We start from the raw sequence: 16655 nt of genomic DNA on the forward strand, positions 1-16655 counted from the left end.
ACTCTTAGGACACATGCATCATTTAAACAGCATACCTCCAAAGTTACCCGAAGCAGCTTTATTTTGACCTGTCTGTCAGGCCCTTAGTCCATCACACAAACTGTTACACCACATGCATTTCTCCTTCTCATTTTTCAGCACTGGGCAGAGGACATCTTCATTTTTTGAGAGAGGAGCAACACCCCTTGAGGATGTACTCAATTCACTACTAAAAATGTACACATCACACTAAGAACGAACATTCCTTTCCCACTGTCTGATCCTGGGCAGGCAGTGGAGTTTTGGAGGAGTTCTAGAGTAAGGATGAAACTACTAAAGTGTAAGCCATATAAAAAAGAAGTTATTATCTTACACTGGTTTGTTGGGATGCAGTTCTTCACAAATTTTTTTTCTCAAAAGAGGCAACAAGCAATTTTAGCAAGTTTCTTCCTGTTGCAAAATAAATTTAAAAACACAATTTTTGAAAACTATTCACAATTCAGGATTTGTTTTATGCAAAATTCACATGTGGTTGTTTGCTGCACAAAATAATCACGTGCAAGTTTCTGATATAGAATTTGAATCAATGATAGCATTTTCTGCACAAGTAACAAAACTTTCTGTGCAGAAAACAATATTTCTCTCCAGAAATATTCTTTGTGCCAAAAATGGTCTGCACCGTTATGCAAATTTTGAATAAAATCAGTCCTGAAATGAGAAGATTCTTATCAGTTCAGGATCTTTCTCAGCGGGATGTCTAACCATTAAAAATATGTTTTTCAACCATATGTTAAGTATTTTTTCCCTTTCTACTGGTCTGCTATATAAATGCTTGATTATACTGGAGATCTAGGAAGATCTTTCAGTCTATGTTGGAAGGATTTTAATTTCATCTTGAAGCCAACAGGTTCACAAATGGAGTTGGAGTTCCTGAAATATCTACTTATGGATACAGACACAGGTACCTTTTGCCAGCTCCATCTAATAGGGCCGCCCCTCCAGTGAGACTAAGTAAGGTACTCACTTCAAGCAGCAGCTTTGAGGTGTCATGAAAAAGGCAGCAAATTGTTAGTTACTTCATTGATATTTGTTCAGCCAGGGATGAGAGAGGTGAGAAAAATCAGAATCTAGCTTCAGTCATCCATGACCAAGCTTCAAGTTGGATTTCTGCCGTACATTCTATGTTGAGCTGCCATTAAACACAGTCCAGAAAATGGTCCAGAATGCTATTTGTGATCACTGATGACTGATCACACTGTGCAAGTTTTGTCACAGCTTAATCAGTTAAAAGTGTGTTTTTGTACTCCCTTCTCAGTGTTGTTTTTGGCCTTCAAATTCTATAAAACCTGAGACCAGTGTCACTAGTCAGGACCAATTTGAGGTTTACATTTAGTTTTTCAGGCCCCCATCATTGAATCCCATCTAGACCAACTTTTCAAGCCCATATCTGGACCAACCTGAGAGCTGCATTCAGTTTTTTGGGCCTCTATCATTGAATTTTTGCCAAAATTAAGTGGAGTTGCTGGGGACAAGGGGCTTGTCTCCATGGGCCATTTGCTTCAGTTTCCTCCTGTCCTGATGTCCTCCAGTTAGACAATTCAGGGCCAAAGGCTCAGTTTGAGTGTGGACTGTCCCCACATGGGAAGGACAGCCCTGCAGTGAACCCAGGTCATTCCTTCCTTGATCTGCTTTTTAAAAACTCGCCACTTGCTTTGGATCTTCCCAGAAAATCTGGAGCACTCTGGAGTGACACTAGGCAGCTGTCTACATAGCATACCATGGTGCTGCCCACCAGCAGCAGTGTGAGTTCCTCCTCTGAGATCACAATAAGGTGCCCACCCATGTAACTGATGCTGGGCACATCATTTCTGCCCTCAGTCGGAGCAACTTGCACCAGCAGTTGGGAAACTGATTGGCACAGTGAGATACTGTGTAGATAGCTGCCTGGTACTGCTGTGGAGTGCCCAGATAACAGGGAGAAATTGTGCAGCTTCAGGGCCAGAATAATCCAGAGGCAGCCCAGAATATTCTGGCCAGTGTAGACTCACCCTAGACAGAGAAGGAGAGGCCTCTTCATCTCTGAGAGCCCTCAGTGATCCAAATTTTTGCCATCTCTGCCTGGGTTTCTGGTAAATGTCTTGATACACTTCAATCCAGAACTTGTACCCAGGGCTTATGTTGAGATTCAGTTTTCAGTGCCAGAGCTGAGTCCAGCTTATAGAAAGTTGTAATGAAGAAAAATATCTGTTGACAGGCAAAATTCCTTCACTCCGGCCTACATCAGCCGAACCTGAGCACAGCTGCTGAATCAGAGTGCTGTTGGATCATGTTGTTGTTCCGTTATTAACTGCCTTCGAGTCAATCACGACTCATGGCAACTCTGTAGATGAAGCATCTCCAAGATCCCCACTTCTCTGCTTAGGTCCTGTAGATTTAGGCTTATGACCTCCCTGGTTGAGTCCATCCATCTGGCACGTGTTCTTCCTCTCTTTCCACTACCTTCTACCTTTCCTAGCATTATTGTTTTTTCTAGTGAGTCATGCTTTCTTGTGATGTGGCCAAAGTACAACAGCCTCAGTCTACTCATCTTGGCCTTAATTTGATCATCTTGGCTTCCAGGGAGAGTCCAAGTTTGATCTGTTCAAGGATCCATTTGTTTGTCTTTTTAGCTGTCCATGGTATCCTCAGCAGTCTTCTCCAACAACACATCTTAAATGAGTTGATTCTCTATCTAGCTATCTGCTTTCTTTACTGTCCAACTCTCACATTTGTACATGGTAAAGGGGAATACAGTGGCTTGGACAATTCTGACGTTAGTGACCAGTTGTACACCTTTACACTTTAGGATCTTGTCCAGTTCTTTCACAGATGACCTTCCCATTCCTAGCCTCCTTCTTATTTCTTGACTGCAGTTCCCGCTCTGATCCAAGTATGGGAAATCTTTAACTATTTAAGTTTCTTCACCGTCTTGGTTGAATTTGTGTCGATCCTCCATGATCATTATTTTTGTTTTCATTATGTTCAGCGGTAAGTCTGCTTTAGCACTTTCTTCTTTGGCCTTCCTTAGTAATTGTTTCAAGTCTATTATATTTTCCGCTAATAGTATGGTGTCATCCACATATTTGTCCCCTCACCTGTCTATTCTTCCCCGCCTATGTTTCTGCCTATTTTTTGTTGTTTAATGTTTTTAATGTTTTTAATTGTTTTTATACTATTACTGTTTAATTCTGTTTTAGTACTGGGAATGGGGGGGAGGGTAGGTCTAGGGTTTGATTTTTTAACTCTATTGTAATCTGATGTATTTTATTGTTGTAACCCGCCCGGATTCTTTGTGATTGGGCGGGCTAGAAATAAACATATTATTATTATTATTACATATCTTAGATTGTTGTTGTTCCTCCTATCTTCACTTGTCTTTCTTTTGAGTCTAAACCTGCTTTTCGTATGATATTTTCTGCATACATTTTGAACAGGCAGGATGATAAAATATAGCCTTGCCTCACCCCTTTGCCAATTGGGAACCATTCTGTTTCTTCATATTCTGTTATAACAAAATTGTCCTAAGTACATATTTCTCATCAGGACTATCAAATATATTGGCACTCCCATGTTTTAAGACCATTGCACAGTTTTTTATGATCTATGCGGTCAAAGGTTTTGCTATAGTCTATAAAGTACATGCTGATTTTCTCTGGAATTCCTTGGTGTGCTCCATTAACCATTGTATATTTGCAGTGTGGTTCTAGTGCCTCTGCCTTTCCTGAACTCTGCTTGGACTTCTGGGATTTCTCCATCCATGTATGATTGAAGTCTGTGTTACAGAATATTAAGCATAATTTTGCTTGTATAGGAGATTGGTGTTATGGATCTTAGTAAAGGTTAATTTGGTCCTGCCAGAATAAGGTTCATGTTTTAGTGGAATCCTTAGCAAAGTGTTTTTGTTGGACCCTCTCCTACGTCCGTTCTCACCCTCCCCAAGCAGACACCAAGCTTGGTCATGTTCCTCATCTCATCTTCTGTCTGAGGTAGTTGCCTCACTGTCTCAGGGCAGGACTGGCAGAGAGGGATGATTAATAGCAAACCACAAGATCTTCCTATAGACAGAAGTGGTACAACCCACTCTGCTTCTTCATTTTGTATGTTGCATGTTGTGTAAACTGATCCAAAGGTAATCAACTAAGCACCATAACCACATCTTCTGTAAGCAAACTGCATAAACTCACCATGAGTTTGATTCAACCTTAGCTCTGTATGGAGATGCCTGATTCAGAGCATTACCTCTCTTTTTAAGACCAAACCACCTTGTTGATCCTAAATCACACTGCCTATGTACTGAGATCTGTAGTCCTGGTTGGGATATGACTCTAGCATTTCTTCAAGGACTATAATCCTGTATTCTGGATTAGCACCTTTCTAACCTTGATGGGGCTACCTTCCCTGACTCAGCCAGCATCTCCTAATAGCTGTTGTTATTGTGGCAGTGTTGGTTGTTTCTCCTCTTTTCCTTTCTTTTTTTTGAGGGGAGGGGGGAGGGTTGCCTTTGGTTGTATGCCAGCCTTGGAACTGGGAGGGTGGGGTTGGCTTCTGGCCAGTGTAATGAACAGCTCTTAGCCAGAACCTGTATTGATCGCTGCTAAGTGCTGGTTGTTCCCTTATTGCTGATTCAGAGGTTGATTCATGCTGGAATGTCCAGCTCAAGAGGAGGAATGGGGGGGGGGGGGGTCAGATGGGGAAGGCCGCTGCCGTTGCTAGAATGGCTAGTGATGTAGCCCATCGGCTGGCTTCTTAAGGAGTTCCCCAGCTCAAGTGGAAGCTAATGAATCAGACAGTCCAGAGGAAAATCTTAGGCCTGTGTTCAAAGGGAGAGAGCATAAACAAAGTAGGCATTTTGAGGATTAATGCGAGATCACTGGCCATCTCTGAATTGGGCAGCTCTTTAATCAAAGGGGGAAGACTTGTGGCCTCCAGATATTTGGGAGCTTATACTTCACACAGCCCTTTACACTGGCCATGTACCATAGAGCTAATAGGAAGTTTGGCTTAAAACATCTGTAAGGACCAAGGTCCTCTCTGCCCCACCTTGGCCTAGCTTAGCAAAAGCTACAAGAAGAATTCTGAGGTCAGTTATGTTTTCTGAAACGCAAGGAATGCATTTCCACGGCCACTGATATGTAATGGCTTTTGTCATGAGTGTGCTGCTTTCTCGGTTGGTGTATTCACATCATTTATTGTTGTGCCTTTGGTTTTGCTTACTCTCACACTCCATGGTAGATTTTCTAGTCTTAAAGCAGCAGAAAGCACCCATTCTTTCATGCGTACTATTTGTCTCACACGTCCACTGCACAATGCGATTGTCAGTCGTAAAGGCTGTGTACTTGTTGAATCATTATTTTTTACAGCTTTTAAAAATTAAAATGATGACGAGGGTGATAAGAACACACAAGACATCATCTTCTAATGCATACATTCTAAATTTGAACTTAGGCAAACAAACAGTATGATCAAATATGATCCTGAAGCTTATAATTCCAAAATGTGACAAAACACATTTCTAAGTACCCTTTTGAGACACTTTATTCTCTCTTGCTTTTGTACAGTCAGTAATTTCCCTCAAATAGCAACCTCCACATCCCAAACCTTTTCTTAAAATGAATCTGACAAGGGAGAAGCTTCGTTGGATATCATGCAGTAAAATTTTTGGCTGCTGTCAGCAAATTAATAATCATCTTTAAATCAGACATTTCTACACAGCTTTTAAATAACTCGAAAGCACCTTTAGCAGATCCATTAGTATTTTATACTCTTTTAAAATCTCAATATGATGCTAAATCAAAGAGCAGTATGATTTAATTTTCCTACAATAATAAAATAAGACTGACTATATGCACATTATTTTATTAACTGCCAAATCATTCCTGTTTTTTGAGTGGGGGCTTTTGGGAAGGGGTTCCACCTATATCTTTTAACAGAGCCAGACATATGCAAATGCAAAATGCAAAAAGGAAAAACAATATAATTTTTCCATGTTAGTTGTATTATATCTGTAGCAGAAAAGTTCCATCTCCTTAGTTTCTACATGTTTTGCCACCCATAGGAACAGGAGATCTCACTGAATGAAAGCTGCCAAGCCTAGTATATTTGGTTGTTGCAAGATGGGATCCGAAAGAACTAGTAGTGATGATTTAGTGCACCAAGACAGGTGGTTTGGCACAAAATCCATTATTTGGGGCTCTCATGATTTATAGGTAGACTGGAACACTCGATGGCTGTGTCCTTGTTTAGTGGACAGAATTCAGATGATCCACATATATTTTTTTCTGCTTAGGCTGAACATTAGCAAAGTCATAGTAGTGGGTGCTGGTGGCAGCAAAAAGGGAGGGCGTGATGGTTTTGTTCCTGTACTTGGACCAACAGCATGTTATGCAGAAATCAAGCAAGTAAAGCTTTTCTGTGTGACTTTTCCCTCATTCATGCCCGGAAAAGCTTCACCTGCTGAATTCACCTGCCAGAAGAGATTCAACAGCTCACTACGCTGTCTGAATTTAAAACAGCATTAAAGACCAGTCTCTTCCAGCAGGCCTATCCAGATGGTTTTTAAACTGTACATTTTAAAAAATGAATTTCTAAATGGGGACTGTGTTAATGTGTACGTGGCTTGTTTGTTCTTTTAAACTGATGTCTGTTTTGAATGGATGTTGTGTATTTTTTAGTCTGTTGTCATTCCCAGCTTTGATCCATGGGGAGAGGCGGGTAAAAATTAATAATATTGAAAGTAATAATAATAATAATAATGTGCCAACTTTCTTTTCGGTTGCTGAAAAGTTGTGAGAGTCTTCAGAGGCAGCAAAAAAAGGCGCAATCTTATGTGTTGCTTGAGTTTTGACCCCAAAGAGATGAGGCCTAATAGAAATGTGGATACATTATGAGGAAAGTTGTTTGGATATGTCTGCCAAAGCGGCTCACGCAGGGGAACTCTTGGCTCTCCAGCTCTGTGGACTTCTGCTTCCAGAAGCCTCAGCCAATACGGCCAATGGCAAGGTATTAGAGGCAGGGAGTTCTAGTTCAATCATCCCGAGGGTTCTTCCGTCCTTCTCCTGCAGACCTGTTTCTAGACTGCAAGTAGGGCTTCATAAATATCTTGGTGCTTCAGAGGAAAGTTGAAGATGAAACTTTGCTATACTGTATTAGGGAGACAAGGCACAGTCCCTGTATTAGGGAGGCGTTAGCTACAGGAATAGATGTGCTATTCTCTGGAGTTTTTGCCTGGGGCAAAATAATTATATAACTTGTCTGAACTGAATATATCTGAAACATTAAAAGGCAGGGCTGGCTTTGCAATTAGGCTGAGGTAGATACCTTAGGCAGCAGATCTGTGGGTGACCTTCCCTTTGCCCCTAAAGCTATTTTTCCACTTTGGGTGCAGTAGTGGGCAACCTTAGACCCTGAGGCCAAATCTGGCCCTTCTGAAGTCCTAATCTAGCATTCTGGGATTCCCCAGGTGGATTCCTTTCACATTGTACAGTTATGGTACTTTGATCCCACTTTAACTTCTATGGCTTTATTTTATTGTTATGCCATTTATTGTAGCACACCTTTCTTGAGGAAGCAGTAGAACTCCCTGGCAGTGAATTCTGAATACCTCATGAAACTACAGATCCCAGGTTTTCACAGGCTGGAACCATGGTAATTAAAGTGGGGTTACACGAAGCATGAAGGAGATGCAAAACATTGCTTTGTTTCCCAAATTTTGTATTTGAGATGTCCTCCAGATAACGTCAGGAACGTATTGTATCCTTACTTCCATGTTTATGAAAACCTTCTAACGCACAGCTTGTTTCTCATAGAAACATATTTGCAATCTGGGTTTATAATTTTTATAAACTACAGATTTTGATGCTGGTTATCCTGAGAACTTGATACCATCATCCTCACTAAAGAATTGCAGGGTTGTTGCAATTATTGTATTTGTTTTATCACATGTTAATGCAGTTTTGAACATATCTCATTTTTCCTGAGAGATTTTCTTCCTTGTGCCAAATTCTTATCTCTTCTGACCCAAAGGCGCCATGATACATAAATAAGAATAAATTGTGTAAGTTTCCGTGTAACTTGGCTCCTGATAAAGATTTTGTGGAAAGCTGGAAATGGGTTCGGTGACCATCATTGAACTTGGTCTTAGCTAAATTAAATGGATGCATTCCAGATCTATTTGTTAGCTGGCACATAAGTAACCAAGGTATTTTCATATAGACATCTTATGAATATGTTCTGAAACTGTTCTTTACAATTCTGGGCTTCATGTGTTTGTATGTTAGAAAAATGTGACACTTATAATTTTGTTGTTGATGTTGTTGTTTTTGTTGTTGTTGTTGCATGCCTTCAAGTCATTTCTGACTTTTGGCAACCCTAAGGTTTTCTTGGCAGAATTTCTCAGAGAGGTTTTTCCTTTGCCTTCCTCTAATGTTGAGAGAGGATGACTTGTCCAAGGCCACCCAGTAGGTTTCCATGGCTGAGCAGGGATTCAAACTCTGGTCTCCAGAGTCGTAATCCAATGTTACCCAAAAAGGTGGAGTGGGCGACTGGGGGTCCTCACCAACTGTGTCAGTATCTCCTTAAATGCTGGAGGAATTGTATTCCTCAGAGGAGGCCTACAAGAGATTGAGTAACCAATAGGACCTTTCCATTTGTGTATACTAGTACTAACTTCTGGAAGACTCCAAGGTTAATTAAATAATAATGTTTTATTTAGAAATATGCAAGAGAGCACATATACAGTGCCATTTCAATCTGAAATGCCATATAAGGCTAACAGACATGGAGGTATGGAAATTGGATAGCAGAGGCTTAGGTTGTAGAGAGGGTGATATTCACCAGTCCTATGATGGACGCGGTGGCTTGGAGGTTAAGATGCTGACTCTGATGAGCACAAATTCAGCAAATCGGCAGTTTGAAATCCAAGCGCCGCACAACAGAGTGAGCTCCCATCCCTAGTCCAGCTTCTGATAACCTAGCGGTTCAAAAGCATGTAAAAGTACAAGTGGATAAATAGGTACCGCTTCAGTGGGAAGGTAACAGTGTTCCATGCAGTCATGCTGGCCACATGATAACAGAGTCATCTTTGGCAACGCTGGCTCCCACGGCTAAGTAACAGAGATAAGCATTCATGGCTAGACAATCATGTCAAAAGGGAAACCCTTAGTTTTATTGTTATAGAAGCATAGAAAGCGTGGTGTGGCTCGGACAGTGTCCGAGGGCAATACCGGAATAGGCAGCTCTGTCTGGACAGAGCTCCAGTGGTTGCTCACCTCAATCACAATCTGGATATGTGTGGGGTGGATATTTATACCCTACCTGGTATAAGAAGTACTTAACATTTTCACACAAAGTACAAAGAGTTTGAGTGCCTTCTCATATGATTGACAGAATGGCGCAATTTTGGTTGATGGTCTTAACTTTGGATTACAGTGATTAGAGCTAGGACAACCCCCCTCCCAAAATGGATAGATAAGGAAGTTTGCTAGGAACACAGCAGTGGGGAGGTAAGAGGTATGGATTTGCTTGCCTTAGTGCAATGAGACCTCTTTGGTCTCCAGTGCAAGAGGATATGTGAACAGCCTGGAGGCATGGCAGAGCAAACATATGGCAGTTTATCTCCCCCACCTTCCCAGAGCCCCTAATGCCCTTGCCCACCACCCCCCAAAAAGTCTAAAATAGCTGGAAGAGACATTACATCAGGTCCAGCACAGCAAAATGTATGTGTGTTTCCCCCTTGAGGGGGTGCAGCAGATAAAATAGCCTCCCCACCTCACAGTTGCCCACCCCTGATATAGTTAGATCTTTAGCACCTTGAGAGCCTCAGCTTCCTACTGTTTTAAAGGGACAAGATTTTGTTGGGCTTTTAAGAACTATGTAAATGGCAGAAATCAACAGGTAATTTTTGCCCCCATGCTGAGAGTGAATAGTCTGCCTGTTGATTCCTAGCTGTCCGGCAGGTGTCAAATGTGTAAAGTGATTCCTTCTGTCAACCTGAATTATTTCTACAGTGCGGATGCAACCTCTATTGGAAGCAGAGGAGAGGATACGCAGCTAGCAGCACTCACTTCCTTGCATGGTTATTTATGCATAATAATAATAATAATAATAATAATATATTTAATAATAATAATAAATTTTATTTGTACTTCCTGCCTCTTCCTGCAGATCGAGGTGGGATTACAGCAAAGAATAAAAACCACAATACAATACAAAATACAATATTATCTAAAAATACAGTCAGTAAAACAACAATATTACTACCAATCATAAAAAGGCCAAATTGTTGTCAATTTATATCCCGCCTCTCTGCCCATGACAATCGAGGCAGTTTACATATTAAAAAATACATACAACGCAGTCAGGGAGATGCTGAACTTTTCCTCCTCTTTTGCGGAAGAAGAGAGCCTGCGTGGTATAGTGGTTTGAGTGTTGGTAACTCTGAAGACCAAGATTCGGATCCCCGCTAAGCCATAAAAGTCTGCTGTGTAACATTGGGCAAGTCTTATTCTCTCAGCCTCAGAGGAGGACAGTGGTGGCAACCCCACTCTGATGAAACTTGCCAAGAAAACCACACTTTAGGGTTGTTATAAACTGGAAAGAACTTGAAGGCACACAACAACAAAACAGCAAAGCTTCACCATAAGCTCTGAAGGTGGCGTGGGTGAGTCTTCTTGGCCCACAAGGAGGGCAGAAGTGGCCAGGGTGACCAAAGATCCTCCTTTTCCAGGACATGTCCTGGGAAAGGAGGGCATCTAGTCAACATGGACAAGATGGTCTTTTTGGCATCATGCAGTTCTTTATGCAAGGTGACTAGATTTCATAACTGCAAAGAAGGACAAGGTAGGATATTACAAAATAAAAGCTAAAAACACCAATATAAATATAAATTCATTTCATATGGTTTATTTACAGCTATATCACACACACTGTGTTTTATTATGGGCCCAACTGTATTTTTCGGATGAATCTTTCTTAATTAAAATGAACTCTGAACAAGATAAAGGCTTAATGCTGAAACTAAGGGGGGAAAACCTTTCAACATTTGTGTGGTGTCCTTAAGCAGTCTATTGCTGTCCTTTCCCCCTGATTAAAAAAACGTGCCCAAGCTCTGGGTGCGAGTTTTGTCTGCTCTTAGGGAAAAAGAATCCATCCTATCCCCTTATTTGCAGAAAGTACAGGCTGCGAAGCAGACACATTTCTTGAAGGGGGACAGGAAACATGATGCTACTTAATGGGCTTCTTAGTCATGCTCAAAATGGAGGACGTTTTGGAATTCTTCCTGGAAAGCAGGTTGAAATGGAGGACATGTTGTGGAAAAGGAAGACTTCTGGTCACCCTGTCTCTGAACCACATGGTTTACAGTCTGGAGTGCTGCCCCTCTTACAGCTTTCCAGATAATGGATCTTTTTCCTGCTGTAACTTAATCCATCATCCCCAAGGCCTCCAACTTAGATACTGAGCTGCTGGCTCTTGTCCCTGATTCTTACAATGGCCACCACTTCTTCTTGAACTGACATCTAGTTCATACAGTCAGGAAAACTGAGTGGTAATCCTTACACTAAAGGCATCAGATTCTGTCTGATCTTGGAAGCTAAGCAGGTTTAGCTCTGATTTGTACTTGGATGGAAGACCACCAAGGAATACTAGGTGCTGTTGGCTACATTTCAGAGGAAGGGACTGGGAGAACCTCCTCTGAGCATTATTTACCTAAAAAAACCTCTGAAATTCAAGGGGTTGCCATAAGTTCACAGCTAACTTGAAGGCTCATACACACATGCTGCTTTGAGCTTCAGGTGGAAAGGGGAAAGTGCATGATTTAATGCTCTCCTCCATGAATGGACAGAGGCAGCCCCACATACACTCAAAGAAAACATGCAGTGGGCAAAGGGATTCTTGCTATTTGTGTGTGTGTGTGTGTGTGTGTGTGTGTGTGTGTGAGAGAGAGAGAGAGAGAGAGAGAGAGAGAGAGAGAGAGATTTTCTCTTGTCATTCCACTCATGTAGTATTTAGAAATGCAGCCCTCCTTGTTCTCTCAAAGTATTAAGTGTACAGTCCAAATAAAGTGTTACCACTTGAATTATCTGGTTGTACAAACTCACCCAAAGTGTAATATGGGGAGGTCCCTAAAATTGTTGGGTGAAAAATCCATCACCCTGAGTTTAATGCATTCTAATTGGTTTTGGAAATGTAGTCCGTGCCCATAGCCAAACTCTAGCCTTGGTTTTATGATACCCGTGGCAAGAGGAAAGTCAGGTTCTTCATAGACATCCTCTTCTCTTTTTAAAAAATCAATTTCTGTTCCCAAATGCCACATCTGGATTACTTTTGTGCTACTTGCCATGCTGTGGATTACCCACCATCTTTGAGGGTGCACTTATACTGTAGAAATAGTGCTATTTAACACCACTTTAAGTGCTGTGGCTCCATCCCATCCTGGGATTAGTAGTTTTACAAGGTCTTTAGCCTTCACTGCCAAAGTATGCTGGTGCCTCACACAACTCCAAGTCCCAGGATATTGTAGGCTAGAGCCTTGACAGTTAAAGTGGCATCAAACTGCATTATTTGTACAGTGTAGATGCGCCCTTAGCCCTACAATGCATGGGTAATAATAACCCTTTGAAGATGCTGATGGCTTTTCCTTCTTGCTGTTCTGCTCTTGGAAATAGTTAAACTGAAAGCAGAGGTGAGGAATTGGTGACCCTCCAAATGCTGTTGGTTTCTAATTATCATTGGCTCCAGTCAGCATGGCCAAGGATGATGAGAGTTGTAGTCCAGCAACATCTGGACAGTGAGAGGTTCCTCATCCCAATATGAGGAAAGGAGCCACTTATGAGTCAAATGCAGGGCATGTGCTATCATTAAGCCAACAAGGCACAGGGCACAGACCTAAGAGGGACACAGTACCAACCTTTGAGGGGCACAAGATTAGCAACGTGTGTGATTTGGTGTGCCTGAAACGGAATTTTTTTTAAAGGGGCTTACGTTTTAGCAACACAGAGAATTGTGCATTAAAACATTTTCTTTTGTGTTTGAAAAAGCCCATCAAAGATTGTTGCATTATTTAGTCTTGCAATTTAAAACAAACTCAACAGTTTTGAGTTTCGTGCTTTTCATTTTTTTCTCCAAGACATCTATCTGTTTTTGAAAATTTTTAAGTTAGCAAATTTTGGAGATGGGTGCAAGTAGCTAGCCTTGCCTAGGATACAAATAGCCTGGCACCAGCACTGGATGGATGCAGCTCTTTGGGACCCAGTTTTGCATTCCTTGCAGCCCCCAGAAGATCCCCTCCTTAAAAATTCAGACTTAAGAAATGAAGCCACAGGTGCCCTGGATGGTCTTAGATAAACCATCATTCTCTCAGTGCCTGTATGGGGGAAATAACACAATCCTACCTATCAGGGTTAGTCTTACCAGAATCACAAAGGATAGGAAACAATTTGAACACTCAGCGGGTTAGGAAAAAAAATTAACATGTTAATTAGTGTTGTTGTTGTTACTATTTATTAATGTTCTCCCTCAAGTATACCATCTGTGCCTCAGATTCTGCTGACAATCTGAAGCTTTTAAAATCAGATCTCCTAGCATTTGGATTTGGCAATGTTGTTCTTTATCCTTTCTTCTCTCTCTCTCTCTCTTTCTCTGGCTCAATGATCTGACCAGTGTAATCCAGTGTGTCCACCCTTTTCTCCCCTTGTGCCAACATTTTACTTCTCTCCTTGACAAGAAACAAGTCATTATCTTCTCTTTTCGCGATGTAGGCTTTGACTGGTGTGGGCCAATAGAAGTTTCCCCAGGGAATAGTTTAACCCAGTTCCCTTGCACTCAGGATGGTTCCCTTAGAAAATGCGCTCTGGGGTGACAAGAGAGATGAATGGGAAGGACCCACATGAACACCTCTCTCCCTTGTGAGTCTTGATCAGAGATTTATTTCTTTTTTCTTCAAGGCTGAAGCTGTTTCTTTGTTTCAAGTTCCATGTTTGTGTGAAAATTAAAAACACATCCAAATTGCTCAGATGAATAAAGACACAAGGACTTCTAATCAGACAAGAAGGGATCGCTGTTGGGTCAGTCGCAGTTAAATGTGTCTCTTTGAAACCTAGCCATTTGTGATGAGATGTTGGACTCTTTGTTAAAAAGGAACTAAATGGTTTCCAGGTTGGTAGAACTGCATGAAAAGCAATTCCACCAAAGGAAGAACTTCCTGAGAGAAAGAGCTGTTTGACAGCAGAATATACTGCTTTGGAGAGTAGTAGAGTCTCCTTCTTTGAAGGTTTTCTTAAACAAGAGATTTTGATGATGTATTCCTGCATGGCAAGGGGTGGGAATGGATGACCCTTGTGGGCTCTTCCGACTCTAGGATTCTATGAATAAAGGTGGAATTCAAAGATATAGCCAATATAGTCTGTAGAATCAGTCTGTAGAGAGATCTTGTAGCACCTTTGGGACTGACTGAAAGAAAGAAGTTGGCAGCATGAGGTTTCCTTCAGTCTACTTCCTCTAAATGTATCTGAGGAAGTAGACTGAAGTCTACGAAAGCTCATGCTGCCAACTTTTTTCTTTCAATTAGTCTCAGAGGTGCTACAAGGTCTCTCTACATATGAATAAGAGTGCTCCAGTTCTTGTAGGACCATAGAAGCAGCCCATGTCTTGAAATGCAACTTTCCTTCACACGGAGAGGTGGTAATAAGGGAACAACTTTCCTGCCAGTCCTTTTATTTTATTTAGCTTGCTGCTTTGTATCAGCCAAAGGCATCTGGGTTGTTGCTGGTTTTGAAGGCGGCAGTCCTAGCAGTTGTGGGTTTCACGGTGATGCAGACGTTCAAATGCATGTTGCTGGTGAGTTGAGATAACTGGGGCGCATCAGCCATGATGTCCCCCTTCGTGGGACAGGGGCTGTGTCTGTTTCTTTCTTTTTCCTTTTTGGCAACTGGCCGTCTCTGCTGTGTGATGTTCATTGGTGGTGATAGAGTATTGATTGATTTTGTTTGCAGAGAGCTATTTCTGTCAGGAGGCCCTCAGAGAAACATGCATCAATTAAAAAACATCAAACCGACAAAGCAGCACACTATAAAATCATAAAAAGGTCCCCACGACCATCAAAAATAATGCGTCCTTTCATTCTTGCATGTTAATTCATATTGTTCTTTAAGATCATGACTCTGGGACAGGACATACGTTTGGGGTTATTGCATTTTGGGCTAGTTGAAACTGTGGATAAAGAAGCAACATTTTTAAATATCTATCTATCGATCTATTGGTCAGTCTGTCGCAGGGTGACCAAATGTCCTAACCGCAAAGGAGGACAGGTCACCACAAAATGCAGGATATTTTTTGTGGGTTTTTTGGGCCATGTGGCCATGCTCTAGAAGAGCTTGTTTCTGATGCTCCTCTGGGCATTTGGAGGTCCTCCGGTGCGATTCAATGCCCAACCTCTTGGCTGATGGTTGGCCACTGAGTTGGGCTGGAGGACCCAAATGTTCCTAGAGAGGTGTGCTCTTAGGTTGAAAGAAAAAGAATTGGTGTTTATTTTTAAACTTGTGGTTGGGGGGGGGTGTCCTGTGCCCCTGACCCCAGAAAATATGGAGAGCATACCTGCTTCTTAGTCCTGCTGCAAATGGAGGGCCTCTTGGGGATTCCTCCTGGAGGAGAGAAGGCTGAAATGGAGGCAAAGGAGGAGCTATAGTCACTCAGGCCTGTCTGATGAGAAACTCCCTGCAAGTGGAAAACTAGCCTGTCAGGGAGGAAGGGAAGCCCAGCCTAGTCACAGACAGGGGAGCCCCAAAGCTGCAGAGAGGATGCTCTGGGAGGGAGAGCCGGAGGAGGAGGAGGAGGAGGAGAAGGGGGGAAAGGGGGCAGGAGAACCTCCTTACCCTTCTCTAAGCCCCAGGGGCACCCCATTTGAAAGCCTCTTCTCTGCTCCCCAGATCCAAGACATTTAGCCACACACACATCACCCCCACCCAGCCCTCTCCTCCTCCTCCTCCTCCTCCTCCTCCCCTTCTTCTCCTTCTCCTTCTCCCCCCCCCCCCCAGGGGGCTTTCCCCAGCCCTGCTGCCTTCCTCCTTAGCCTTCTTCCCTGGAGAAGCCCTGCTTTTCCTTGCCTGCGGATCCCCTTCTGCTTGCCTGTCTCCTTCTCTTTCTGGCGATCTTGCTCCTCTCTCTCCTGCATCCCTTTGTTTTCCATCTCTCTCTCTCTGCACCTTTTCTTCTTCCCGCCTTCTTCCTCATGGGCTGCATCCGCACTGCAGGGATAACCCACTTTGACCCCGCTTGAAGTGCCATGGCTCCATGCTGCTCTGGAATCCTGGGGATGGTCATTTGGGGGGTGGGGGCCAGAGCCAAGCCCTGCATCCTGTTGCACTCCTCCCTCGGTGCCTGCCTCGCTCTCTCTCTCTCTCTCTTTCTCTCTCTTGCGATGCAGCCCCTGGCGCCTGCCAACCCCTCCCTCCCTGCCTGCCTGCCTGCCTCCTCCTGGTTGCAGCTCTCACACACATCGCCCCACACTCCACACACGCTACGCGCCAGCGCCAGGGCAAGGCCAGGAGCAGCAGGAGGGCGAGCCATGAGCATCGGGGGCCCCGGGCACCACGGGAGACCCCTCGGCCGCCCCTGCCCCGCCTGGACCCTCCGCAGCCCCCGGG

The sequence above is a fragment of the Sceloporus occidentalis genome, unplaced genomic scaffold (genome assembly GCF_023333645.1).
Source record: "Sceloporus occidentalis isolate IW3139 unplaced genomic scaffold, rSceOcc1.0.p SCAF_1, whole genome shotgun sequence".
NCBI classification, from domain to species: Eukaryota; Metazoa; Chordata; class Lepidosauria; order Squamata; family Phrynosomatidae; genus Sceloporus; species Sceloporus occidentalis.